Genomic DNA, 27,577 nt, shown 5'->3' with positions numbered 1-27,577 from the left:
TAGTAAATTGTTGACACAAGACTAAAATCTAAAGGTTCTGATTTTTTTTCACTCATTGCCCTCTTACTTCACAGTGTTATCATAAAACTCAAATGAGATAATGTCTATAAACCACTTGCCAACCCTAAAACACTTTGTAAATGACAGACATTCATAACTGTAATCATTTCCATCATCTTCTAAAATACAATCATGAGCAATTTGTCCATGAAAAATATTTCATGTTAGATTGACTCAAGCCATTTCTGGCCCATCTTATTCAATTGGCAATGTGTGAGAGGTAACTTCAGTATAAATATCCATATGATAGCCAAATAAGTTTTTTTTTTTAAATTTTGCTCCTTCTCTCCAATTATACCTCAAAGTGAGATGAATTCATTTGAGCAAGTAGAATTTTTCAAACCTAATCACAGTATTGAGTTCATTTATAAGTTGTGAAAAAAGAAGATTGTTTTAAATTGAATGAAAGTTAAGTTAATGTAAGCATTAGCTGCAGAGCAAACCCTTTACTGAAAAATATGTGGGGTGGGAGAGACAGAGAGAGAGAGAGAGAGAGAGAGAGAGAGAGAGAGAGAGAGAGAGAGAGAGAGAGAGAGAGAGAGAGAGAGAGAATGAGAGAGAGAGAAAGAGAGAGAGAGAGCCTCAGTTAAGATCTTCTACATTTAAGACTTCCATCTGACACATACTATCTATGTGGCCCTGGAAGAGTGACTTTAGCTATCTGTAACCCAGACTGATCTCTTAAGGTATGGATGACAACAATAATGGAGTTTATTTCTTCAAAGGTATATGCCAGTTCCCTACACCAGTGAAACCATATTTGTACTGAATGCCAATAAAGCAGACGTATGTATCCTCTCCACAATGAGGTTGCTAAGTAAACTCTCAGGCAGTGGTTCCTATCTCTCTTTCAGCTCATATTCACCAGAGAGAAATGCAGTTTTTACATCAGATTAATCAATTCATTAGCACTGACTAATATTTCAAATTTAAAAGTAAAATGGAAATTTATAGCATTCTTAGAAAAGGTAATTTTGATAATAAGTGCAAGGAAAGTACTTTTAACCGATGTTATTGTCTTTTAATATCTAATTTACAGGAATGGGAAAATGAAAAGATTAATTTATAACAGAATAAACTCACAAATTACACAAATATTGCTTCATTGAAATTAATCTTATTTATTCTAATATAAGCCATATTTCCTCCCTGTGGAAATTTAGGAAATAGGGAAGGAATGCTTTGAGGGAAAAAACAAATATATTCTTTCCCATCCTTCAGTAACAATTCAAATCTTGGTCTAGTGGGGTTTTTCCAGTCAAAATCGTTTTCTGAATAAATTTGTGCTAATGAAATGTAGTCTGAGAAGACCAAATATCAGGATTCATATTAAAAATTGTTACCTCATTTCATATATTGAATTTAAGATAAAAAGCACCACATACTTATAAGAGGTTATAATCAGAATCAAATAAACAACTAAAGTAATGTAGATATAATATCTAGGAAATATTTCGAGTTAACAAGTTTTGTATAATGAATCATTACTATGCACAGATAGCATCAGTTCTTCTTGACTATAAGCATGCAAGGAACAGATTTAAGTACCTTAAGAAATATGAAAAGTGTTTGAAATTAATTGTAGGTATTGTGAATAAGTCAAAAGGTCAAAGGAAGTTACGCCAGGCAATGGTATAAGCAATAGGAATTATAAGACTACAGCCTAGATTTACCTTTGAGAAGGATTTAAAAGAACTAATTTCCTTCAGAATCTCTTCCAACTTTAAATGAGCTATTTACCATCCCAAATAAGCAATCCCTAATGAGTTGTGACTTCTGTAAAAGTAGCTTCACAACTACCTGTTTATTTAACTGTCCTCACTCAGATAAGTCTCTTTTACATTTAATCGAGGTCCATATGCTACAAGTTAAAGCCATTCTATATTACTGTCTTTTCTCACTCCTGAGGTTTTATCTGGTTCACCTTTGCCCTCATCACCTTCTACCTTAAAGTTAAAAACTGAGTCAATATTGCATAGTACCAGCATTAGCCCAAGGCTTTCCTGGTAGTACCAACCTGAATAAATTTGTGTTGAATTGAATTGAAAATGATTGTTCACCTTAACTAATTTAATCATTTGGTTTGTTGTTGTTCTTCATACTCAAATAGGACCAAACGAACATCAAGATGTCAGGGTCAGTCTCCAATGTGTCCCACTGTGGCTGACCAGACCATTAGAAGCTGAGAAGATTCTACTGCAGGTCAGGCACAAATAGTCCATATAAACATGTGGGATGGAGATGTCTCCAAATTTGTTCATGACATTTTTGGAGCTACTGTAACATTTAGGATGAAAAGAACATCATTGGAATCAAAATTAGCAATTAGACTTTCAATAAAAGCATCATTTTTAATTAAGGCTCTAAAAAATAAAATATGTATACTAACTTTTTCATTTTCTCTTTACAATTAATGGCATATAGAAACAATGAAAACTCATATCTCTTTATAGTTTATATAATTTTCATAAATATGACAGTGTAAGCCATTAGAATATTATACATGCTTTCACACTAGTAAGCTGGGGTTATACACACATATTAAGGTTTTATTCTGAAGATGTCCATGATTGTCTTTGAGTCACACTATATGATGCATTTTGAAAAACCAAGAGGTATTTTGTGGGCACTTAAAAATGAAGTTGTAATCATAAAAGCCAACACTGGATAACTGTGAATGACATTTCAAATTAGTTGTCTTTTCTTTTTTCTTCTTGAAGGGCACAGTGTATCAAAAAAATATTACATATAAATATTACTTTTAGCCTCAAAGTCAAATATGTGTTCCTTATAGACAAAATGGAAAAAATAGGGAATATATGACTAATGACTAATTTTTAGCAGTTCCATAACTACCAGAATCTCTATCTCTCCCCTGAAAACAAAAAGAATGATGGATTGATGTTAATTTGCTAGTAAGTCTCTTTTGGTATCCTGTGGGGATATGTCTTTGATCCTTCCTTGTTCAATGTTTATCAGCAAACATGGATTAAGACAGAGAAAGCACTAAAGCAATTTGTGGGCAATGAACAGCTAAGAGAAATAAATAATGTGGAGCGTTACAGAATATCACAGGCTTAGAAATAGAAAAAATCTTTTTAAAGGCCATTTCTCAGTAAGGAGTAGTAAAAGAATATGAATAAGCAGTTTACAAACTAATGCAAACTATAAATAGCCATATAAAATGCTCCAAATATTTTAATAAGAATAAAAATGCACATTAAAACATCTCTCCAGTTTTACCTCACATCTATCAGACTAGTCAAGATGCAAAATAAGGAAAATCACTATTGTTATTAGGAGTATAGGATAAAATTTTGTCTGGGAAGCTAGGTTGCATAGTTGACAGAATGTATAACCTAGAGTCAGAAAAATCTCCCTGAGCTAAAATCTATTTATTGAGCACTACCTCTGTAACCCTGGGCAAATCACTTAAGCCTATTTGTCTCAGTTTCCTCATTTGGAAAATGAACTTGAAAAGGGAATGAGAAAACCCCAAATGGGTTTCAAAGAGTCAAATATGACTAAACAATAAATATATCACACATCGCTAAACTGTGAATACACATATTACCCAAGGATACTCTCCTAAGTATATATCCCAAAGAAATCAAAGACAGGGCAAAAAGATTCATATATATATAATATATATATATATATATATCAAATATATGTATAAGTACTTTTTGTTGGAAACTAGTTGAACAAACTATGGTTTATGAATTTAATGGATTATTATTTCTGTGTAAGAGTGGACTCAAAAGATCAATTTAACACAATGGCTACCATATTCTAAAGGAAAATAGTCTTGACAAAATTCTAAACCTCTTATCAAAGTAGAAACTAATCATAACTTCAGAAAGCTAGTCTTCAGCAAAGAAGAGATAGATTACAAGAGCAATTGAACATATTTTAGTATGTGTTCAATATTTGACAGAATCTGTGTAAAAAAATAAACATTTTACACCACGATATGAACCAAATATTTCACATTATGGCCTCTTGGAGGACAAACATCAAATGTTATCATAGCAGAAACACCTTAAGAAAACTTTAGACACAAAGAAAAATAACACCAGGAGAAAGCATCATATCTTGTTGATATGTTCTTTAGAAAAACTTGAAAACCATACTGTCTAATTAAAGGCAATTTAAAATGGAATCTAAAAACAAATTGTGTGTGTGTGTGTGTGTGTGTGTGTGACAGAAATGCTTGATATCTTTAAACATAAATTAAGGATTAATAAGGGGAAAAATGATAACCAGAAAATTAGAGTCAAGCTATTGTGAAAAACAAAATAAACAATTCAACATAAACAAAAATATACTATATTTTTAAATACCATATATACTATACTATGTACACAATCTACTTTAAGGAAAATAAATTATAAGAAAGAATACCAAAAGAAGGAAGATGAGGAATATTAAAGATAATCTACAAAGTTGAAGGAACTCCAACAGAACAAAAGCACAAATTAATTCAAACATGAAATGAAAAAGCCATATATAATTAGAATAATGAATGAGAGTCTGGCTATTTCAAGATAAATTATTGAAATACCAGGTCCTTTGTAAAAATTGAAAGAAGTAGGTTTGGATAACATCCATATCTGGCTAAAACACTTTACAATATTATACAAGTTACAAGCAACATCCATTTTCAGATTCCTTTCTGATGTAAGTCTGAGTCAGTCATTCTTAATAAAAGGAATAACACTTATTAATAATATATGAGAATATCACCAACCTCCATTAATTATGGGCCAATTTGAAATTTGGAATATATACTATGTACAACTTTTGTAGATAAAAATTTATCAACACTCATATCTACATGCATATGTATGTGAATGGATATTGAATAATTATGTCAAAAAAAGTCCCTTGGTTTTGAAGAACAAATTATCATCAGTTCAGGGAATACTGAACAAGCCACCCCAAAGTGCCATAACATTTACACAGTATTGATTATTGCAAAACCTTTGATATAATTCTGTCCTCATATCTTTGTCATATGTGAATTTACATAAAACAGATTTAAGCAGAGTGATGCCACTAGAATATTTGATGTCCATGTAGAAAATTGTTTTCTATTTAAAACTATTATCATGACATTATATAATGGAAAAAGCAATTGGCATAAAATTTGGCATCTTTCAAAGAGAGAGTTTAGGCTCATCATAGTTCCCCCTAGCTGTAAATTCATTATTACCATTTATGAATGTAACTAAGTGTGGATTTCAATTGAAAGAGAAATTATTTGACAATGTCTATTTATGACAGTGTACATGGATGAATCGTTATATGCTGCCACTAAATAATCAAGTTTCTTCATTTCATGGAAACATTTTTCCACCATATCAAATACCATTTGGATTCAATATGGGTAAAATAACTAAAATAAGACAATAACAATCATTTATTGAAGATTGTGAATTTGAATCTGGATATCAAATTGAAATAATGAATGAAGAAGATAATTATAAATGTTGTTTTATCTTCTCTCCACAAGATACATTTTACATAAGGCTATCAAGAAAAAAAATATTACACTATTTATGTTAAGAGACTGACTAGCACAATGAAATAAGATCTCAATAAGAAGAATATATTAGCAGCTATTCTTTCAATGCCAACTTAAAAATACTATCTGGTACTATAACATGGATGTAATATAGAAGGTATTCAAACAACAATTAATATGATGTTAATAACTTTAGGGTTCATCATGCCAAAGAAGATATAGAAAGCAGAACATCTCTTCTTCAAAAAAAAAGCAAGATTTTTAATATTCACAGAGCATATGCTAAGTAGGTTAACAATTTAGAGAAATATAAAGAACCTCTCATCACAAAGCATTAATAACATCTGAAAATATATACATGCATATATGTGTGTGTATAATTATGTTTGTCAAATGTCATTCAGAATCCAAATCTAAAATAGCAAAGATCTAAAAATATAATCAGAAGAAAGAAGAAGCTCAATAGTTGAGGGTAATAGTCACATTAACTCAAACTATATTTCAAGAAATAATTCAAATAAATGGCAAAAGCATGTAGATTTGTTTTGATAAACAGAGGGGTTTATTGGATAAATTCTTGATCAAGTCATTACCCATAGAAATTAGAGAAAGTTTGTCCTTAGGGAGGCAAGATATGTTAAACAATGGTATAAACCATATAAGATATTATTGCCACTTGAAAAATGTTCTACTGGACATTGAGGACAACATGATCAAGTGATCAGAATAATATATCAGAAACTCAGCACCTTTATTGTTATCTAAGATGATAAATGTCTCTCTTTCAATTACTAACCCCAAAATGTCATTAAGAATTTAATAAATCAACTGGAGTCAGACTATCAATACTCAAACATAACACTAATCCACAAAAAATTAGGTTCAATTTTTAAAAGTCTCTGCTGAATATTCATAATCTCTATACTATATGTAATAGAGAGTTTTCAAACTGTAAAACATTGGGAGAGGATATAAAAATGTCATGAGCAAAGGATGAAGTACATATCATATCTATTGTCCTGAGAGCAACTATAATTGTGCAAAAAAAGTTTTTAAGTAAGCTTACAAAAGATGAATACATATCCTGATAGTTCTATTCAACTGCAAAGGCAGTTTTTATTCATTTTGCAGTAGATTATTAAATAAAAGCTTTATCACAAGATAAACTCTATTTCTATTTAAACCTCATTTAAACAACAAATCTCCATGAAAAAAATCTAGAAATATCCTTGAGAACTTGAGTGGAACCAACTATTACCATAGACAAAATTTTTACTCACAATCACCTGGACATAATTCTGATCGATAAAAAAATATAGTGTTACTGTATAACATATATCAGACTATGTATCCCTGGGGTGGGGAAGGAATCTGAATTGAAAAATATTAGAGAACAATTGTCAAAAATTGTTTCTTAATGTAATAAAAATTTCAAAAAGCTAAAATACACACACACACACACACACACACACACACACACGGGAAAGTGGTAGTCCTTTGCATTAGAGGAGGACCAAAATAGCATCATGATGTTGGGGACAATGCTTTCCCAGTTGTAACTGATCATTCCAATATGAGCTTGGAAGGTTTTACCAAAGGCTGTATAAATATCTGAACTGGAAATGTGTCTAAATTTGCATATCTCAAATTTTTTGGAACTATTGAAATTCTGCTGTGCTCATACAGCACAATGTCTTCTTCTATTTGGGGATATGTTAAACATATAAGAAGTTTTTAGCAGATTACAAAAAATATACACACAATCTCCAAAAAATGTAGAATGCAACCCTTTCAAAATTTAGACACTTAGCAAAGGAAATCAAAATAATATGGGAATGAGAAGAGAGACATATTCTACCCATTATCCTGTCCCCATTGGAGCTGTCATGTACATGTTGTCCGTGAGCCCACAAATACATCCCAATATTTTATTAATTTTAAAAAATTGTTTTATACACCTTGGAAAAATCCATAGTAAAGCAACTAGAAATTATAAAACATCTAAAATTACTGATTACTACATATTTGTGTAAAGAAACAGTATATAGCCCAGTATAACCTGGCCAACAGAGCACTGCAGTTGCAAATATTATATTATATATAATAAAATATGCATATATTATATTATAGCACACCTATTTAATACCTAGAAATACATGATTAATTGTCCAAAATTAAATACCAGAAACTTTCTAACATCCACAAACTAATGGCAATTTTTCCAAAGGGTGAGGTGAACGAAAATAATATAGCATTTAAGATTTATAAAGTTTATGAATTTGTTCCTCAATAAACTGTACAAAACAGGTGACATTAGTTTTATGATTTTACATATGAGGAATCTGAAAATCATAGTAATTCAGTGATTTACTAGGGGTTACACAGCAAAAGTCAGATATAATTTTAATTAGATTCCAAATCCAATATTGTATCAACTATTCCATACTTCTAAGTCTATCTTATGCAGTTTAAGCCATAGTTGGAGGATTATACTTAGTTCTCAGTGCCATAGGACCACAATATTTAGAGTCAGAAAGGACATTACATAACATTGATTCCCATGCCCATTATTTTATAGATAGGGAAACTCAGATTGTAATTACTGAACCTGAATTACTTGGCCATGGTCACCAGCTAGTAAGTAGATTAGGTTTAATTTAGATTTTTCTGATCAGAACTTAAATTATCTGATTTCATGGAGGGTTTTCTTTATATGATACTAGCAACTCATATTTTAAAGAAAGGTATAGGTAATTTAGAGAGCTCTCTAGCAAAAGTAAGAGTAGAACAATAAACGTGAAAAGGCAACTGAGTTTTTAGCCAAGAATGTGAAAATATAGGGATATTACTCCTCTTTGGGATGGTTTCTTCTTCATCTAAGTCTAGATATGGTTTTCCCCCTGCTTTGAGATTCTCTGTTGACCTATACCAATGGGCATGACCTTGCCTCTCTGTTCAGTCTCAGGTCTATTAGTTTGTCCTTTCGTACTACTATTCTTTCCCTCAACTGTTTTTGCTCCAGTTGAGAGAATCTTTAGATATTTCTTTGGTCAATGCAATTAACATCAGAGTAATAAAAAGTTTGGAAACCATGTCACCTAAAGAACAATTGAATTAAGTGGGAATATTTAACCTGGAAAAGAGAAAACTGAAATGGTGATGAGAATTATTTTCATTAAGTATTTGAAGGCTCTTATATAGGAAAAAAAAATATATATATATATATATATATTGTGAGAAACTCCAGGAAAAAAATAGAATGGTGGGAAGATGCATAGAGCAATATTGTACTTTAATATTCAAGAACTTTTTAAAAAATAGGAAACCATCCACATAATTGACAATATCAATAACCAAACCAACAGAAATAAAATAATTATCTTGATAGGTAAAGAAAAAAACCTTAGACAAAATACCACACCTATTCATATGGAAAACACTAGAAAGTATAGGAATAGATATATTTAAAACCATGAGCAAGCATCATCTGCAATGGGGATATTAGAAGTATTCCCAATAAGATCAGGAGTGAAACAAAAATGCCCATTATAACCTTTATTATTTAACATTGTACTAGAAATGCTAGCTGTAGCAATTAGAGAAGAAAAAGAAATTGAAGGGATTAACATAGGCAATAGGGAAATTAGACTATCACTCTTTGCAGATGATATGATGGTCTACTTAAAGAATCCTAGAGAATCATATAAAAAGCTAGTGGAAATAATCAACATCTTTAGCAAAGTCACAGGATACAAAATAAATTAACATAAATCATCAGCATTTCTATATATTTCTGACACAACTCAGCAGCAAGAGTTAGAAAGAAAAAATCCACTTAAAATCACCCTATCTATTTACCAAAACAAACACAGGAATTATATGAACACAACTACAAAACACTTCCCACACAACTAAAACTAGATCTAAATAATTGGAAAAACATTAATTGCTCATGGGTAGGACAAGCTAATATAATAAAAATGACAATCCTACCCAAATTATTTTACTTATTCAGTGTTATACCTATCAAACTATCAAGAAACTTTTTCTTATAGAATTAGAAAAAAACTTATAGCAAAGTTCATTTGGAAGAACAAAAGATCAAGAATATTAAGGGAAATAATGAAAAATAAATATGACAGCAAAGGAACGTAATAAATGTTGGAGCAGATGTGGCAAAATTGGGACACTAATGCATTGCTGATGGAGTTGTGAACTGACCCAACCATTATGGAAAGCATTTTGGAACTATGCGCAAAGGGTGTTAGAAGACTGCCTGCCCTTTGATCCAACCATACCACTGCTGGGTTTGTACCCCAAAGAGAAAATAAGGAAAAATACTTGTACAAAAATATTTATAGCCCCTCTCTTTGTGATTACAAAAAAAATTGGAAAATGAGGGGATGCCCTTCTATTGGGGAATGGCTCAACAAATTGTGGTATCTGGTGGTGATGGAATATTATTGTGCTGAAAGGAATGATGAACTGGAGTAATTCCACACAAACTGGAAAGACTTCCAGAAATGTATGCAGGGTAAAATGAGCAGAACCAGGAGAACAGTGTACACAGAAAGTGAAACATTATAGCACAATCAAATGTAGTTGACTCCTTTAGTGGCAGAAATGCAATGATCCTGGTCCTAAGGGACCTAGGAGAAAGAACATTATCCACATCCAGAGAAAAAACTGTGGGAGAAGAAACACAGAAGAAAAACATATGATTGATCACATGGTTCAATGTGCACCTGATTGGGGATTTTAGCTTTAAATGATCACTTGATTACAAATATTAATAATATGGAAATAGGTTTTGAGCAATGATACATGTATAACCCAGTAGAATTGCTTGTTAGCTAAGGGAGGGAAAGAATATGAATCATATACCATGGAAAAATAGTCTTAATTAATTTTAAAAATTAGAGCAACCCCAAAATAGAATGTGAAAAATGACCTCATCATTAGAAGTTTTCAAAAAATTCTATCTGTAATTCTACAAAGGTTATCCCTATATTGGTCAGGAGGATAAATTCCATGAACTATAAATCAATTCCAAATGTCAAAATTCTATAAAATATACCCTTGACAATTTTGTTTCTTTTTAATAATATACATTTTCCCCCTTATAACCCAGATTTCAATATAAGAGTAAGTGGTCCTCAGAGAAAGAACAAAATGAATGGTCACTATAGTAATTACTTTCCCTGTGGAAGTAATTGTGGAAATAAAAAACTATATTTAAGCAATATAATACAATGTGGAAACAAATGAAAAGGTTTAAAAAATGTAAACTTTCATATTAAAGGGCATATTGTTTTTCTTATGGTAGACTACTTTTTAATAATATAATAAAACTACCACCACATTACATACATCCTAATAATCATAGCTTCTTGACAATGAGCTACTTCTCCCAAAGCTTTTATGTTATGATTTTGATGAATTATTTAGTTTTATTCATGGAAATATTGATCCACTCTTTATATATTCCATAATTAGGCTAGCAACTTAATGGAGAATGAAGAGATTGTTAAATTAACTGGGAATAACTTAATGCACACTTTAAATTGCCTAACTACTTGGGTTTTATGATAAATCTAATTACATAAGAACACACAAAAGGTATGTGTCAGCAAAGCAATCATTATTAAATGACTAACAGGGAAAGTCTTTAAATTTCTTTTCACTTGTAATTACCTAACAGGGTTGTGTCTGTTCTTGAAAGGTCAAGGAATTGGGAATTTTTCGTGAGCACAATTTTAAAAATATATTAAGCCTTAACAATAGATGAGTAAGAGAAGTAAATTGATAAAGATATTCACCATTATTTAATTGAATTGAAGCAGAGTAGTTTTTGTGTGTGTGTTTTGTGCTGTCTTCTCCATAATGTTGTTTTCCTTTTGTTGAATGAAAGTTTTGATTAGTTTCTACTTGGTCTCATGTATTGAGAGAATATAAAAGCAAACAGAAGTTGTTAAGAATGAATTACTGTTCCTCTGCCCTCAGTGGTATAGAACAATTCACCACAATTTCCTTTCTTCTCTGTTGAAAGAAATGATTTCCAAAAAATAATGCATCTAGAGTTATATTTTGTAAGTTCTCCCTGCCTTCAATGTGCTTTCTTGTCCCTCTCAACAGAACAATATAAATGGAAAACAGTAATTACTGCTAGCAATTTCAAAAATAATTCAAAATTTTAGGGATGGAATGTCAGCAGCCTCTTGTGTAATGTTCTCATTTTATAGATGGAGAAATATGTTGATATAAGTAATATCTATGAAATATAGATTCCATCATTAATAATTGTCTATGCAATATATTTATTTGAAAAAATATAGTCATATTACTTAACTAATGATCATTCATTCAAGTGGAAATTCTATATATACAATTTGTCAGATGCCCTATTTTGACTATAAAATATTTTGAGTCTCTATTTCTTCCTTTGCAAAATGAGACAGTTTGACAAGACAATCTCCCTAGATTCCTCCAAACTCTTAATCCTAAATTCTTTTATAACAGTCTCGTAGTATCTAAGATCAGAGACAATAAAACATATTTAAAATAAACATCAAGCTTAATTGATAGGTAACTCCAAAAGGTTAATCTAATGGGCACTGCTAGGTTGTAGAATATTCACAGTCTATACCCTAGGACACTTCTACTATAACTTTGCCTGCATGAAGGATTGCTTGGATCAGCAATCATGCTTAGAAATCCTACTAAGGCCAGAATTTGGAAGAACCATCGAGAAAGCAACTTAATTCCAGGGGTTTTGTATTTCTCTGCTTTTTATTCCATTCACACCAGATTGACATCAAGAGAACTATTCCAAGTCTAGAACGTCCTAATGGCAAACACAATTCCTAAAAAATATTAGACTTAAACTATTAATCTTTAACTCAAAGGAAACACTGTCAAAGAGGCAATATTTTGCAATGGTACAAATTCCCAACTCTGCACTGATCTGGGAGGTCATGGAATCAAAAATAACTAGAAGTTAAATAGTCCAAGTAAGAGGTAATAAAATTTTAAGTAATGGTGAATGTGATGTGACTCCATATTGAATTTATCACCCACCCCAAACCCATCTATCTATTCTTTGCCATTTATACACCTACACAACTAACCTTCAGACTCTCTTTGCTGGTAGATTAAATGCTATTCCCTTTCATGCATTCACCTCACTGGCCAAAATAGTCTTTGTACAGAAAGAAGGGAATATATGCAAGATATGTTGAATAAATGGGATTGACAAGATTTGACAATGTATTGGATGTCAGAGTGATGGAGAGAAAGAATTAAGGATAATTTCTAAGCTGTAAACTTTAACAGACTCCTAGGCATTTGGGGTAGTTAAAAGGAAGAGTGGGTTTGGTAAAATAGACAAGGAGTTATATTTTTAATAAATTGATTCTGAGATGCTTAGAGGCTCCCAGATATTGATCAGATGACAGATTGGAGTTCAGTAGAGAGGTTAAGGTTAGATATATTTCTTCCCTCTATGAAGATCAATTATCAAATATAAATTTACTTATAAAATAATATATTACTGATGTATCTCCCATTTTATGCTTTTTCAATTACTCTAGGTCTGATTATCCAATATGCACAAACACAAATCTTCTATTTCTTCAGATCCTTCTTTTATTTTCTACCCTTTATCCATTTCACTATTCAGCACTACACATTAGATGATCTGGAGTGATGAAGATCTGAATTCAAATCTTGCCTTAGCCACCACCAACTTAATCTGTCTCAGCTTCAGTTTCCTCCTCTGGAGAATGAGGATACTACTAGTACCTACCTCATAGAATTGTGAGGATATAATGAAACGGTATCTGTGAAATATGTTTTAAAACTTAATGTATTCATTAATAATACAGTATGACCCAGATCAAATTGCTTATCATCTCTGAGTGAGGAGGTGTGAAGGAAGAGAGGGAGATGGTTTATATTTTATAATTTTGGAAAATATATGTGGAAAATTATTATTAAATGTAATTGGGAAAATAAAATATCCTTGAATTTCAAAGAATAATGCATACTTATACATAATATATGATAATGTATAATAGTATAGTGCAGAATAATGATGCTTATTATTGTGATTGTTATTGTGAGACTTTCTCTGCCACTAATAGAAAAAGCCAAAAAATATAAAGGATGAAAACTAAAGCAGTCAGTTTTAATACCAATTAGTAGTAGTGCTGGTTTGGATAGAAGTAGCTGGTGTGTGTGTACATATGCATGCACATGTGTGTGTGCATATGTGGTTGGGAGCATAAGGACACATCCTCCCTTATAAGTTAGCTTAATTTGTGTTTTTGAACATTTCCAGATACCAATTATCATCCTATCCCAGCCCCTACATTGCCATGGATAACTATAATTTAATAGTGGGTAGGTAAATAAGTGTCAATAAATAGTAACTTCTCCATAATAGTCCTTTAAGCCATAATATTCAATCACAAAATCACAAAAAAAAACACATCAGCCCTATTGTTGAAAGTGCTGTCTATTCCTGATGTACACCAAAAACTAGACTTCATTGTTATAAAATAGCCTGTTATTTATAGTGTGAGCAAGAAAACATAGACTTACAGTAGATGTGGCAGTTTTGTACTTAGTTAAAGCAGACCATTGGCTTAATTATAGAAAATTAATTTGTATCCCAGGTACGTACATATAAGAACTTTCTCCTATAAGAGAAAGTCTCACTCTTGAAATTTCTCTTCCCACCCTTCTCATCTCCCTCTGTGATACTGCAAACCTCACCACACCAAATGGGCAACATAGCCCACAACTTACATATACGTGGAAATGGAGGAAGGCCTAGGAAATGCATTTCACTTCAGGTCCTGCATTCTTCTCCTCACTATTATTGCCTAATATAAATCAAAAGTGATGAGAAAATAGGATTTGAGGAGAACTGGATAATCTTCAGGAAGATGGAACTGCCCCTGGATACTCCATATTTTTCCGTTCTATTCATCTCTCTCTACAATAAAGCTGCTGTCTTCCTAACCGTCATCCTAATCCCATTGTCAAAGGGAAGATTCACGACAAATGGAAATTAAGACAGCGAGGGAAGATAGAGAAAAAGAAAAAACCTTTCTCGTACACTGGACCCTTATTGGCAAACACCCTTTATTCCCTTACTGCAACCGCCACCCACAAAGTAAAACTGTAGAATGAGAGAATAGTAGGATAAATTCATCCCATTAATGCTCTTTACACACTCTTCAACTTTTTTCTCTCATTACCAGTACCATCATATTTCAGTGGCAGGATGTTATAGAAGGAAAGGCTATGGACTTAGGATCAAGTGAGATTTGTGTCCCAAATGTGATTACACAGAATTGGATATGCCTGAAAAACAACTTAACAATAACAATAAGGATGAAGAAGTAAAAGTTTTCTCATTCTACTACGAAGGGCAGTAACTTTCCAACTTACATCCCTGAAAAGATTTTGCTAGGGAAACATTGCCATATGCAATGCTTAGGGCATATTATGAATCAAGTACATTAGTCTTTTGTGGGTTGGTCTGGAAACCTAAGTACCATATATGCCATTTTTCAAATTAAAAAAAAATGAAATTGTTTCCATTCCAAATAAATGATTTAACAAATAATAAAAACATTGGGGATACAGTCAGTTAGTACATTATGTCTGCTCACATCCATAGAAATAAATATGAAACTATATTAGGAAATTAATTAACTTAGCCACCCTGATTATAACTCTCAAAAGCTGAATAAGTTACTTCTTTCTATTTATGATTTTATTCAGTGTGGACTCAGTACTTCACATCCCACTGTCCTTTCTGTCTTCATGAACCAAGCACTGCTTAATAAAAACCAAAAACCTTACTTTCCATCAATACAATATCAATATAATAATACAATATAATTGGAAATTTAAAAATCCAATGAACTTAGTACACTGACCTGGGATGTTCTCTCAAACTTTCTAACCTTCTAAATCCTTAAGTTACTTAAATACTTTTATTTATTCTATCATTCTACCTAGGCCACACACAGGGATAGCCACAAACTAGGTCTCAAAATTATCTACAAATGTTATACTTCCCTAAGTAGAAATTTTGGCTTTTCTCCTACATGACCACAAACTCCTGATCTATATCTCCATATGCCTCACTCTTCTGAAATTTATTCTTCACCTCACTAAGGCCTCTTATCCTTCTGTATCTCAGTAATTTCTCAGGCCACTGCTCAATGAATTCCATTTCTTCCTTCTCAATTTCAACACAATAAGCCATTTTATCACTGCAAATGTCCTATAATCCTCAATTGCTTTTCCTCTAGTCCTACTGCAGCTAATCTCCTACAAAGTCTCAGCCATGGATAACTGACACCATACTCGGGGAATATATTTGGAAGAAGTGAAGTAACTATACTAACTAGGTATAACATGTATTAATGTTATACAATCTCAACCAAGATCTAACTGCTGCTAAATAATCATTTTATTCTTCTTTCATTGATTTGAATTCTTGTTTACTACAGAAACTATTGAAAAATTTCTTTCCCCTATTTAATTCTTTTTTTTCCCTATCCCCCTCTCTTTCCACAATGAACCTTCCCTCTTTAATGAGAAAAATAAGGTTATCATCCATTAGAATGTGAGCTTCTCAAGAACAGGGACTATCTTTTGCCTTTTTAAAATATATTTACAGACTGACCATTTGAAATGAGTTTCTTCTATCATTCTCTTCATTAACAATTTACTTTTTCTTCATTTCCTCCCCATCTCAGACAATAATGTAGTCCTTTCATTGCTAAGGTCAATCCCTGTTTTCATTCATTTAACGCCATCCCCTCCTATAGTCTCCAGTAGACTGCAGTTCTATGATGATTTTGGGTCATGGACCCATTTGGAAATCTAGTGAAACCCTTATAAAATTTTTTTAATTCAGAAAATAAAATACACAATATTATTTTATGAAAGAAATAAATTGTGCTTAAATACATAATTAAATGAATTACATAATTAAATTAAACACATAATTAAATAAATATATGTGTGTATGTGTATACACACACACACACACACACACACACACACATATATATATATATATATTCCAAAGTTAACAGAAAGTTTGTTAAGAGCCATTAGTCCTGCATCTGTAACTTTAGCATTATTTTGGATGCCCTACTCTCTCTCACCTCAAAAACTCAATCAATTGCCAAATATTGCCATTTCTACCCACATAATATATCTTAACTACAACTTCTTCTTTCTACTCATACAATTGCCAGCTTTCTTCAGGACTTTGTAACTTCTTATCTAGACTACTGAAATGGCCTCATAACTGGTCTCCCTGACAAGTCTTCCCCTACTCCATTTCAGTTTACACATTAGTGCCAAATGAATTTCCTTTAAATGCACATCTGACCATGTAACTTCCTTATTCAAACAACTACGGGGGCTTCCAGTTGCCTCTTGGTTAAATTGTCAACTCTTCTGTTGAGTTTGCAAGTCTTAAACTTCTGCCTATTTTTCCAACCTAACTGGACATTATACCTCATCCCACAGTCTGTGAAGAGTCCCAGTAGCTTTCTTTCTTTCTTTTCTGCACATACAGATGGTGGGATGGGGTACGTATGATGTCCACTTCATCTCCCATCTCCTTGCCTTTTCACTAGACATTTCACATGGTTGGGGAGCACTTTCTCCTCATCTGCATCTCATTTTCCTCTTTTCCTTTAAGATTCCTTTAAGATTCAGCTCAAACCTTCTCTTGTGTATAGAGCTTTCCTCATCTCCCAAATGCTAGTGCCCTCAATCTCAAGCAATCTTGTATTTAACTACTTTAATGTGTTTATTCACTTTCTATTTATGCTATCCATTTGTTTCTTTTCTCTACTTCCTGAGAATATAAACCCCCTGTAAGTAGAAATTATTTCATTCTTTGTATTTGAATGCCCACTAACTAGTACAGATCTAGGAACATAAATAGGAGATGTTCTATAAATGATGATTGATTGCTGGGAAATTTGGTCTTGAAACTAGGTTGTTCTAACTAGAAGGATGGCCTTCTATCTTTGAATGATACTTTCTAAAAAGACTCTCTCATTTAAATATTGCTCTAAATGTATACCAGTTTTATTGAATTCAACTAATTTTTGCCAAAAATAATATGTACCTATATAGTTGGTTTTCCAACTTTGTAGTTGAACCAATTTACACTCTTAAAAATTAAGGAGGACAAATTGGCCAAGGTAAAGTTATTATTTTAAGGTTAGCTAGGTAGCACAGTACATAAAGCTTCAGACCTGGAATTGGGAGGTCCTCAGTTCAAATCTAGCCTCAAAAACTTCCTAGCAGGGTGACTGTGAAAATCACTTAATTCCAATTGTCATACAACTGACAAGCAGAAAATTAGGGTTTAAAAGCAAAACTAATGAAGTCCACAAAGACTTTTTGCTTATGTCGATTATTTGAAGGAAGCTCTAAAACCAGCTTATGAAAAACAACTGGTAAATTTTCAGTTTAAACATGTAAATGCTCATAAATGAGCAGTGCCACAAATCAGGGGCTTATTTTTGTATTAATTTCCTTTCCTTAAGAAACTGATAGAACATTAATTATGCAGATTAAATAAGTATATAGTGCAAAGTTTTTGGGGGCCAGTTTTTAAATCTTTAGCAACATACCCCTGAAAGATTATATGCATAAATTTACCATGTTAAAAAATTAAAATATATTCTGAAAATAGTTTTGGCCTCCCAGACCCTCTGAAGGGTCTCTGGGACCAGAGGGAGCTCCAAACTATACTTTAATAACTATTGTCCTAAATATAATTTATTTCTGAACTTGAAATGTCAACAGAAGGTTGGAAACAATAATTTTTGAAGTTCATTTAGCTTTCAGAAAGCTTATGGTATTAGAATTGGCTGGAAGATAAATATATATGGATGGTAGGAATGAAATGCCCAGTAACCCTTTCCTAGAAAAGTATCAAAGATAAAATATGAATAGTAAAGCAAGTTTTATAGGTGATTATGTACATTACATGACAAAGGTTGAACTTTAAGGATAACTGTATGAAGATAACATTTCCTCCAAAATCTTGTATCAGATATACTTGAATTCATTAACAGAATTGGGAATATCAAAAACATATTTTTAATATGGAAAGGAAGAAGGTTGATCAGGTCCCAGATCCCAAATCAAATTATTGAGTCCTTCAATCAACCTAATGTGATCAAAGGGGGTGATACTTTGTTTAGGGGTACCCAAAGGATATATATAATATATATAGGTGTATATATATATGGGCATATATATGCCTTCCTCTAGTTAACATGGGCATGGAAACTGGCATTTGATGATAAAACACAGGGAACACAAGATGATTGGTGAAAAGAAGTTTAAGAAGATAGAATCTTCTTGGGAGGGGCTGCAACATTAAATGATCTATAAAATTCAGATAATAGTTCTTATTTTATTGCATGTAAAATAGCTTATTCATCTATGAAATATGGTACTGTCCAGAAATGTGCAGGACCTACTATGTTTGCCATTTTCTTCTGCTCATTTTATAGATAGAGAAACTGAGGCCAAAAGGGTTAAATTATTTTCCCAGGGTCACACAGCTAATAAGTATATGAGGCCAAATTTGAACTTAGGAAGGTAACTCTTCCTGATGCCAGGCCTGGCACTCTATCCACTAGAGCAGGGGTCGGCAATGTATGGCTCTTTTGAGGGCCAGATATGGCTCTTTCTGCAGGAGCCATAAAGTCAATTTTTTTCAGGCGCTGTTACAGGAGTGCGCACTGTGAGCACTGTACGGCTCTCACGAAATTACATTTTAAAAAATGTGGCATTTATGGCTCTCATGGCCAAAAAGGTTGCCGACCCCTGCACTAGAGAATACTCCCTTCCCTTCACATCCATTTTATCTTGACCATAGAAAGGAAAATCCAGCACTATATGTTAGTCCATTCTGGCCAGATTCTTCACTTGATTAGAGTAACTATTATGGGTTCATCAAATTTAGAGCTAGAATAGGCCCTAGTAATTATCTAGCCAAAATCTTTCATTTATATTGATGACAAAAGTAAGACTTAAAAAAATTGACTTGATTATGATCACTCGGATGGGAATGCTCAGAACGAGAATTTTAACCAGTATTCTCAAACACCATATAAAATGTTCTTTCTCCTATTAAATGTGGAAAATATCAGTTCCTTAATGAATCCTTAAAGTGGTTGGGCCACTTTACTATGAATTGCTTCTCAAATGGAAAAAAGAAGTTTTCTTCTTTCTCTCTTTTCCATTTATAATGATATAAATCACATGTCAAACACTGCAATTTATTCTTTATGCCTACAAACATAAAACATTCTTCCTGTGGCTACCACACATGTTTGCTTCTCTTGTTTTGTCATTTAAGTTGAGTCTGACTCTTTGTGACCCCATTTAGGGTCTTCATGGCAAAGACACTGGAATGGTTTGTCATTTTCTTCTCTAGTTCATTTAACTGATAAGGCAACTGAGGTAAACAGGGTTAAGAAATTTGCTCAGGATTACACAGCTAGTAAGTGTCTGAGACTTTATCTGAAATCAGGAAGATTCGTATTCCTGATTCCAAGCCCAGTGTTCTACCCATTGTGCCACATTGCTGCCCATTACACATGTTAGCTAACATATAAGAATCAGAATGCTATGGTGGAAATACTTCTGTTCTTGGAATCAGGACATCCTGGTTTTAAATTCCAACTCTGAAACTTGTATCCTCAGCATGATGCCCCACACATAATAATAGTGATTATTAAATTAAATTGTTATTATCATGATCATAGACAGTTAAGTCGCTTAATCATCTGAACCTTACTTTTCTCATCTATAAAGGGGGAGAGTGATATTCATCTCACAGTATTATTGTGAGGACCTAAAGAGATAATGTATATAAAACACCACGCAAATCTTAAAAGTTTGTCAACTATTATGCTTTGTTTAGTGTAATATAAAGTAAATTCAGATATGGATTAAAATGCTTCAGATATCTTTAATTTGACAAAAAAAATAGCAAAATGGAATATAGAATCATAGATTTAGAAAAGAAGGGAACTTGAGTGGAGACCATCTAATCCATCATATAATTTAAAAGTGAGACTAAGAAAGAGGAAAGAAATTAATTTCCTAAAGTCATACGGGAAGGTGGCAAAATTGAGATTTGAATCCATATGAAATGACGTTGATTCCACTTCTTTTTTCCACTCAAAACACTGATATTTATAATTAAGACTGATTCATTGATTATGGGTCACAGGACTTGATTCACATAAACCCATAGAAGGACCAGCTGCTTAACAATGAATCAAGAAGGCTGATTCAAGGAAGAAAGATAAAGGGGACCATAAACAAACACCCAAGGGCAGAGAGACTTTCTGCAGCTCTGCCCTAGTTATGTTATGGCCCTAAATACATCTTTCTGGGCAGAATGATGATCCCTAACAAGTTACTGGGAAACTCCAGGTAGTGGTATTACCAGAGATAGCCACTGTTCACAGGCAGCTCATTTTGGTCCAGCAATTTTTTTTTGACAGAAGCAATAAATCTGGACTGAGTAAAGAATATGAAATATGACGAAAGCTACAGAGACATAGCTTTCCCCTCTGTGAGGAGAATGCATATTTTCCCAAGTGCCTGAAAAAGGTTTGAGTTCTTGATGTAGATATAAATAAATAATATTTCTTGTTGGCATCTTTATTTCAAGAAGTCAAAAGTCACACTACTTAATCCACAATATATCCTTGCAAGGTAAATTTTTTATTATTGTCCCATTTTGGAAATGGAAATTAAAGCTCTGAAATGTTAAATGGCTTTCCTAAGTGTATTTAATGAGTTAAAAATAAATCAAAAAATAGAAATCAGGTATTTCTTGTTTCTCTATCAGGTTGGTTTCGTCAACTCTGATGTAGTTGAATTAGATTTATTTTACTAGTCTACTGAGTCAGAGGAAATATATCTTGAATCATTGCAAACCAATCGTTTGAAATGCTGACCTAACATCACTGGAAAATTTTGGTATCTATGACATGCAAATCACCATACATCCACTCACTATGTGGCTTTACAAACATTTCCTTTGTTTCAGATCCACAAGCTAAATATAAATGATGAAAGTTAACAGGGAGGGATTCTTTCTAGAGGTAGGTCTTTATAAACATGGGGAGGGCATGTGGGGGAGATGTGGAAGGAGAAAAAAACAGGGAGCCTAAATACTTTATTAATTCCATTTTTAGGGAAAAACCTTTATATGTGATAGATCTCTATACCATACATGTATAAGAAATGGTGCTTTAAAACAGTTGATCCCCACAAGACAAAGTAGGCAACAGTTGAGTAGAGACAGGATATGACTTTTTATTTATTTACTTTCAAAGTAGATAAGTGGCATGGTCAGAGTTGCATTATTCTGGATGAAAGAAAATGGCCATTTATTTGGGGGAGAATAGGCCTGTGATTCTATCATTAGAGGAATTATTGTTGAGGAAAATACCTCCAGCAATGCTGTCTGGCAACTGTTCTGAAGCATATACCCTGAAAAAATGAGGTAAAAGTATTTTTAAGCCATTTTGCCAGCATGTGTCAGTTGGAGAATTTGAACCTGGGTCTTCCTAACTGTTCACTCCCTAGCATCCTCAAATTTATTGTTTCAGAATTTTCATTGCTTATAGTGAGAAAAATTATTTGATTCATTGACAACACAGTGAATGTAATTAATCTGAGCCCATTTAGACAAGAACTAGCCTGCTTTAGTGTAAAGTATTTGGTCATGATATAGTAGAAAGAATACTGGATTTGAAAGCAAGAATATCTGGGATGGATTTCTTCCTCAGTCATTTCTACCTTTTCAGCCTACAGCAACTCACTTAATCTCTTGAGATCCAAGTTTTCTTGTCTGTCATATAAAGGCTTTGAACTAAATAATGTCTAAGGAGGAGCTCAGTTGAGGTGAGATGTCTTCTGAGAAGAAGCAGATCATGTGGTAGTTTTGTATTAAATTAATATTCTTTCTAAATAGGTACTAACTAAAATTATTTCTATATTCCCGAAAGAGTACAAGTGTTGGCAAAATGCAAATGATACTTATTTTTAAATTATATCACATTTTAAAAGTCATAATTTAAATCTTTTTCATCCTCTAAATTTCAGCCTTCCTGAGGAAAAGTCTCAGTCACACAGTCCCAGTTAGTGGTCTGCAATTAAGATACAATATTCATTAAAGAAGATAATTAAGTTTCTGTTTTGCAACACATTGCTAGCCTAGTTATCATTAATTAAGTTTAATTCATGGGCATGGCTTTTGTTTTTTGCATTATTAGTTTGTTCTCTCCTCTCCCCATCACACCTGAGCCCAAGATAGTATAGAAGTAATGGTTATAAAAGATTATGATTCTCAAAAGAAAAAAGCCCTGAAGAATCATGAAAAAATGTTAGAGCCAAAAAGAACCACACATATTATCCAGTCCCACTATCATTCAACAATGAAAAGAATTTTTATTAAGCATCTATTAAATCTTACTGAGTTTGAGCTAGTGAAATTCAATGACTACACAGCTACTTAATGGCAAAGGATGCTTATCATCCAAGGCTTTTGATTACAAATCCAATATGCTTTTGTTCGATTCATAATTTTACTGTGTGTTTATTTTTAGTCCTGTGATGTTGTTTAAATTAAAATACATTCCCATTAGCTAACATATTATCTCTTCTCCCAACTAGATTGTAAACTCTATGAAAACAAAGAATGTCAATTTTTTTTCATCTCTTTCCAGGACTTAACATATTTGTATATGCATAGTAGATGTTTTGATGAACTGGTATATATCAGTAGGTGTTGAACCGAACTGAATTTTACTAAAGGGAAATTATAATTAAATACCAACAAAATTATAGGGTATCTTTTTTAAAAGTATATCTTCAGCCTCTTTTGAGGTTCATTCTCTGATAGTCTGCTAAACCGCTGGTTTCTGTGATAATAGGTGAAAAGTAGTAATCATCTTTTATAATTTCAGAACTGGCAATTAAAATCTAGCCATGTCCATATTTAGTTATCCAAATTTTCCTAATTTTCAAAAATGCACCTGTAGCAGAATGATTTCCCCAAGAGGACAGAGCCAGCTGGAAAAAGAGACAATTAAGACTGATTGGATGACTCAGCAACAAATATAGGAAGCTAGCTGGATGAGAAAGAGAAAGCTAGAAAGAACCAGTTTATCAGTGAAAGGCTTACTTCAAAGAAAAAAAGAAAGGAAATGAAAGCTAGGATATGAACATAAAAACAGCCTTAAAACAGTAAGAATGTAGCCTTCACTGTTGAGTATCTAAGCTGCATTCATTTGCTCAAACAACAAATATATATCAACCAACTATTGTGTGCAGAGTACTGCCTTAAGTAGGTATTGAGAGATACAAAATTTAGATTAAGACATGATTCCTGTCCTTCTGGAGTTTATAGGTTAATAATGACAGAAGACAGAAACACATAAATTCCATAGAGCATTACACAATACATGTGAGGTCTCAAAGGAAAGGTAATTATCAATCAGAGATTCCTTAAAGTTGGATTTTAAAAGACAGTTATAGGTTCAAAGAGGCTAAGAAAAAGAAGAAAAGGGACTGGCAAGGAAGGCAAAAGAGATGAGATAAACAGTGCCAAGGAGGGAGAAGATTTTGGGAGCTATTTAGGGGGCAAAGAATGCTCTGGTTTAGTTGAAATATGGAAAAGACAGAAAGGGTGGTGAGAACTAAGGTTAGAAAGATCATGAGGCAACAAATTCTGAGGATCATGAACTTTGAGCAAAGATATCTTTAATGTACTTGGTGGAAAATATGGAGTTATTGAACTTTCCTGGGCAGGGTAATGGCATGACCAAATCTAACCAATGAAAATAGTAGTTCTGCAAATATGTGAAGGAACCAATTGCAATGGGAAAGACTGACCTGTTAAGAGACTATTGTAATAGTATACCTGGGTAGTATGTAAGGCTAATGCTACCATGGTTGCAATTGAAATAGAGTAGAGGGGTTGAACACTAGAGACACAATTTGTCTATAAGAGGTAAGAAAAAAAATTGTTCATCCTTTAAAATACCCACACAGATTAAATTGTAGGATGCCATATAAATAGTGGTGCCACGAACAAAATGTGATGAAAGCGATTGTTTGAGGTACCATTGGGACCTCAGGTTACAAATATTTTATAGGAAGATGGAGATACAAGTCTGAATTTGAAAATATAGGCCAGTACTGAAAATATAAATTTGATTTAGAATATGGAATGTCAAATGATATACTATATTTGACGTAGTAAAGATATAAATAATCTCTAGATGATAAGTCATTTAAGTAAATTTAGAAGTATCATGGAAAAGTGCAAAGAGTTCAATATTTAGAGTAAGAGGTTGTTGTTATGGTTTTGTAGTTTTCAATCTTGTCTGATAATTCATGAATCAAAATGGGGTTTTCTTGACAAAGATACTAGAGTGCTCTCACATTTCCTATCTACATTATTTTACTCATAAGGAAACTGAGATGAACAAGGACAAGTGACTTGCCTAGGGTCATACAGCTAGTAAGTGTTTGAGGCCAAATTTAACTCAGGGAGATATCTTCTTAATTCTAGGTTTAAATCTCAACTCTGCCATTTGCTCTTTTTAAATCCTTTGAAAACTCATTTTTGCTTCAGTGTACCTCAGGCTCCTCATCTATGAAATGAGGGGACTTGATGTGATATGACCTCTGAGTTCCCTTCCAGCTCTAAATCAATAATCATATAAATGAGAGTGCTAACAGAGTATATATAGAGATAAAAGAAGGTCAAGAATAGGAACTTGAAAAATATTTTGCTTAAAGGGAAGGGAAGATGGTGAAAAACTACTGATGACCTGAAAGGAGTGGTTTGAGAAAAAGACAAATAAGGAAAGTATATATTATTTGAAGTCAAAGGAGAAAATTCTTACACCTGGAAACTGTCAATCAAAAGTGTCAAAAGCTACAGTGAAGTTAAGCATTATGAGGATCTTAAAAAAAAGAAAGTTTTCAGGGATTAATATATCAATCACACACACAAAGACAGATAGAGATAGACATATATGCATAGAAAGGGAAAAATAGAAATACGGAAACTGGGCCTGGAGAAATGAGTAAACAAAAAGAAAAATAAAACAAAACAAAATAAACTCAAATACCTTGGACCCCCCCAAAAAAATCAAAAATAAACAAAAAAAAAAACCTTCAAGAAGTAACCCAGGAAAAAAGAAAGTAATTCCACAAGTCCAAATTGAGTATTGGAGAAAGAATACTGACCCAGGAATTGTAAGAGTGCCCAAAAGAAAGAAAACTAGCTAAATAAAATAGAATAGTTAAGTAGGTAGGAATTAATGCCTCAGAACATATGGTAGTTATTGTTATTTAGTAGTGTCTAACTCTGTGATCTCTTTTGGGCTTTTCTTGGCAAAATACTTGAGTGGGTTGCCAATTCCTTCACCAGCTCATTTTACAGATGAAGAAACTGAACTAAACAGAATTAAGAGACTTGCCCCGTATCACACATTTAGTTAGTATTTGAGGCCAGATTTGAATTCAGGAAGAGGAGTCTTCCTGACTCCAGGTCTGGTACTTGATCCATTTATGCCTCCTAGCTGCCCTACAGATGGCAATAAACCTTACTAAAGATTGGAATTTTTACAAATTAAAAGCCAGTCATTCCATGAGACAGCAAAAGACAGTAAGACAATCATGAAGAATTCATGAAAGCTTGGGAAAGCTGAACGAAATTATGCCTCGAAAATAAGCAGAATCAGAAGCCAATATATACATTACTAAAAGGCAAATGGGAAGAAAAACAATAAAAATGAAAATAATGTAATTATAATGATCAATCATGAGCCTAAAGAAAAATTAAGAAAATATGTTCTCCCTTTTTTGTTAACATAGAGTATGAGTGTGAAATAATAAGACAAATACAGTTAAAGTGTTGGTTTTGCTAAATTGCTTTTTCTTCTTTACTAGCTCAACTTTGTTGCAAAGGAAGCTAAGGGGGCTATAGTCAGAAATTAAGGTGTTATAAGAATACAAGGTAGCAATAAAGATAAGATAAAACACTTAAATGTGAAATAAAAATCAATTTTTAAAAAACACTTAAAATGGAGTAAGCAAAATTTCCCTTCATAGTCTCAGTTTTCTGGCTAAAACTTGTCTTTGATTTATTATAGTAGAATTTCTAGATTTTATACTACTAATAAAATTGCTCACTTTTCTTTACCTTATTAAGATTTCTAAAGTGTTTTCCTAAAGACAACCCTTTAAAGTGGGGAACAAATAGTTACTTGAAGCTATAGATAACTTGCTTGTCTAAGATAACTGTTTATCTACATGAACAATTAGTAAGGGCTTATCCATTCATGCTTAGAGTACAAAGATAAGGGAAGCCACCCAAGTTCCCACAGGCATGCCTTTTTGTCCACATCATCTTCACACTTCAGAGCATTACCCCTTTGCCATCTTCCATGTCTGCACAAATCAGAAAACACCATGTATTTGGATACTCATGCTAATACTATTCTTGATAAGATAAAAATATGAAAATGAAGAAAAAGTGGTGTAATGAAAAACTTCTTTAAAATGATCAGAAGAGCAAATGCCTTTAAGTGAAACAAAGACCTTTTAGAGCTTGGGAATTTTGAATGGAAGATACAGAGCTGTTCTGGTTGGTTTTGTTTCATGGGTGGGAGTTTCTGTCTCTGTAATTATCTACATGCGTCAAAATACAGGTCTGAAATCATTTGTAGAATATAAACAAAAATTTTATCTGAAATATATTACCTGTTTTTGAGTATCCTTAATTTCCTCAGTGTGCAGTAGTGATTAAGGAGGTGGCTTTGGGGTCAGGAACATAAATGGGTTCAAGTCCTACCACTGATAGATACTAGTTAGGTAACCCTGGAA

At 32.7% G+C, this 27,577-nt stretch overlaps 1 protein-coding gene and 1 pseudogene across 1 annotated transcript in view; both read right to left on the bottom strand.

Annotated features, from left to right (window-relative positions):
* The window catches only part of LOC123232548, a 172,051-nt pseudogene extending 156,182 nt beyond the window's left edge, over positions 1-15,869 (bottom strand).
* Positions 1-27,577, bottom strand: part of HCN1 (hyperpolarization activated cyclic nucleotide gated potassium channel 1) — a 641,980-nt gene that overhangs the window by 505,732 nt on the left and 108,671 nt on the right. The gene's annotated exons all lie outside the window — the stretch shown is intronic.

Source organism: Gracilinanus agilis, chromosome 1 (assembly GCF_016433145.1).
Source record: "Gracilinanus agilis isolate LMUSP501 chromosome 1, AgileGrace, whole genome shotgun sequence".
NCBI classification, from domain to species: Eukaryota; Metazoa; Chordata; class Mammalia; order Didelphimorphia; family Didelphidae; genus Gracilinanus; species Gracilinanus agilis.
The sequence above is the reverse complement of the archived record's forward strand: the minus strand, read 5'-3'. Positions and strand labels throughout refer to the sequence as shown.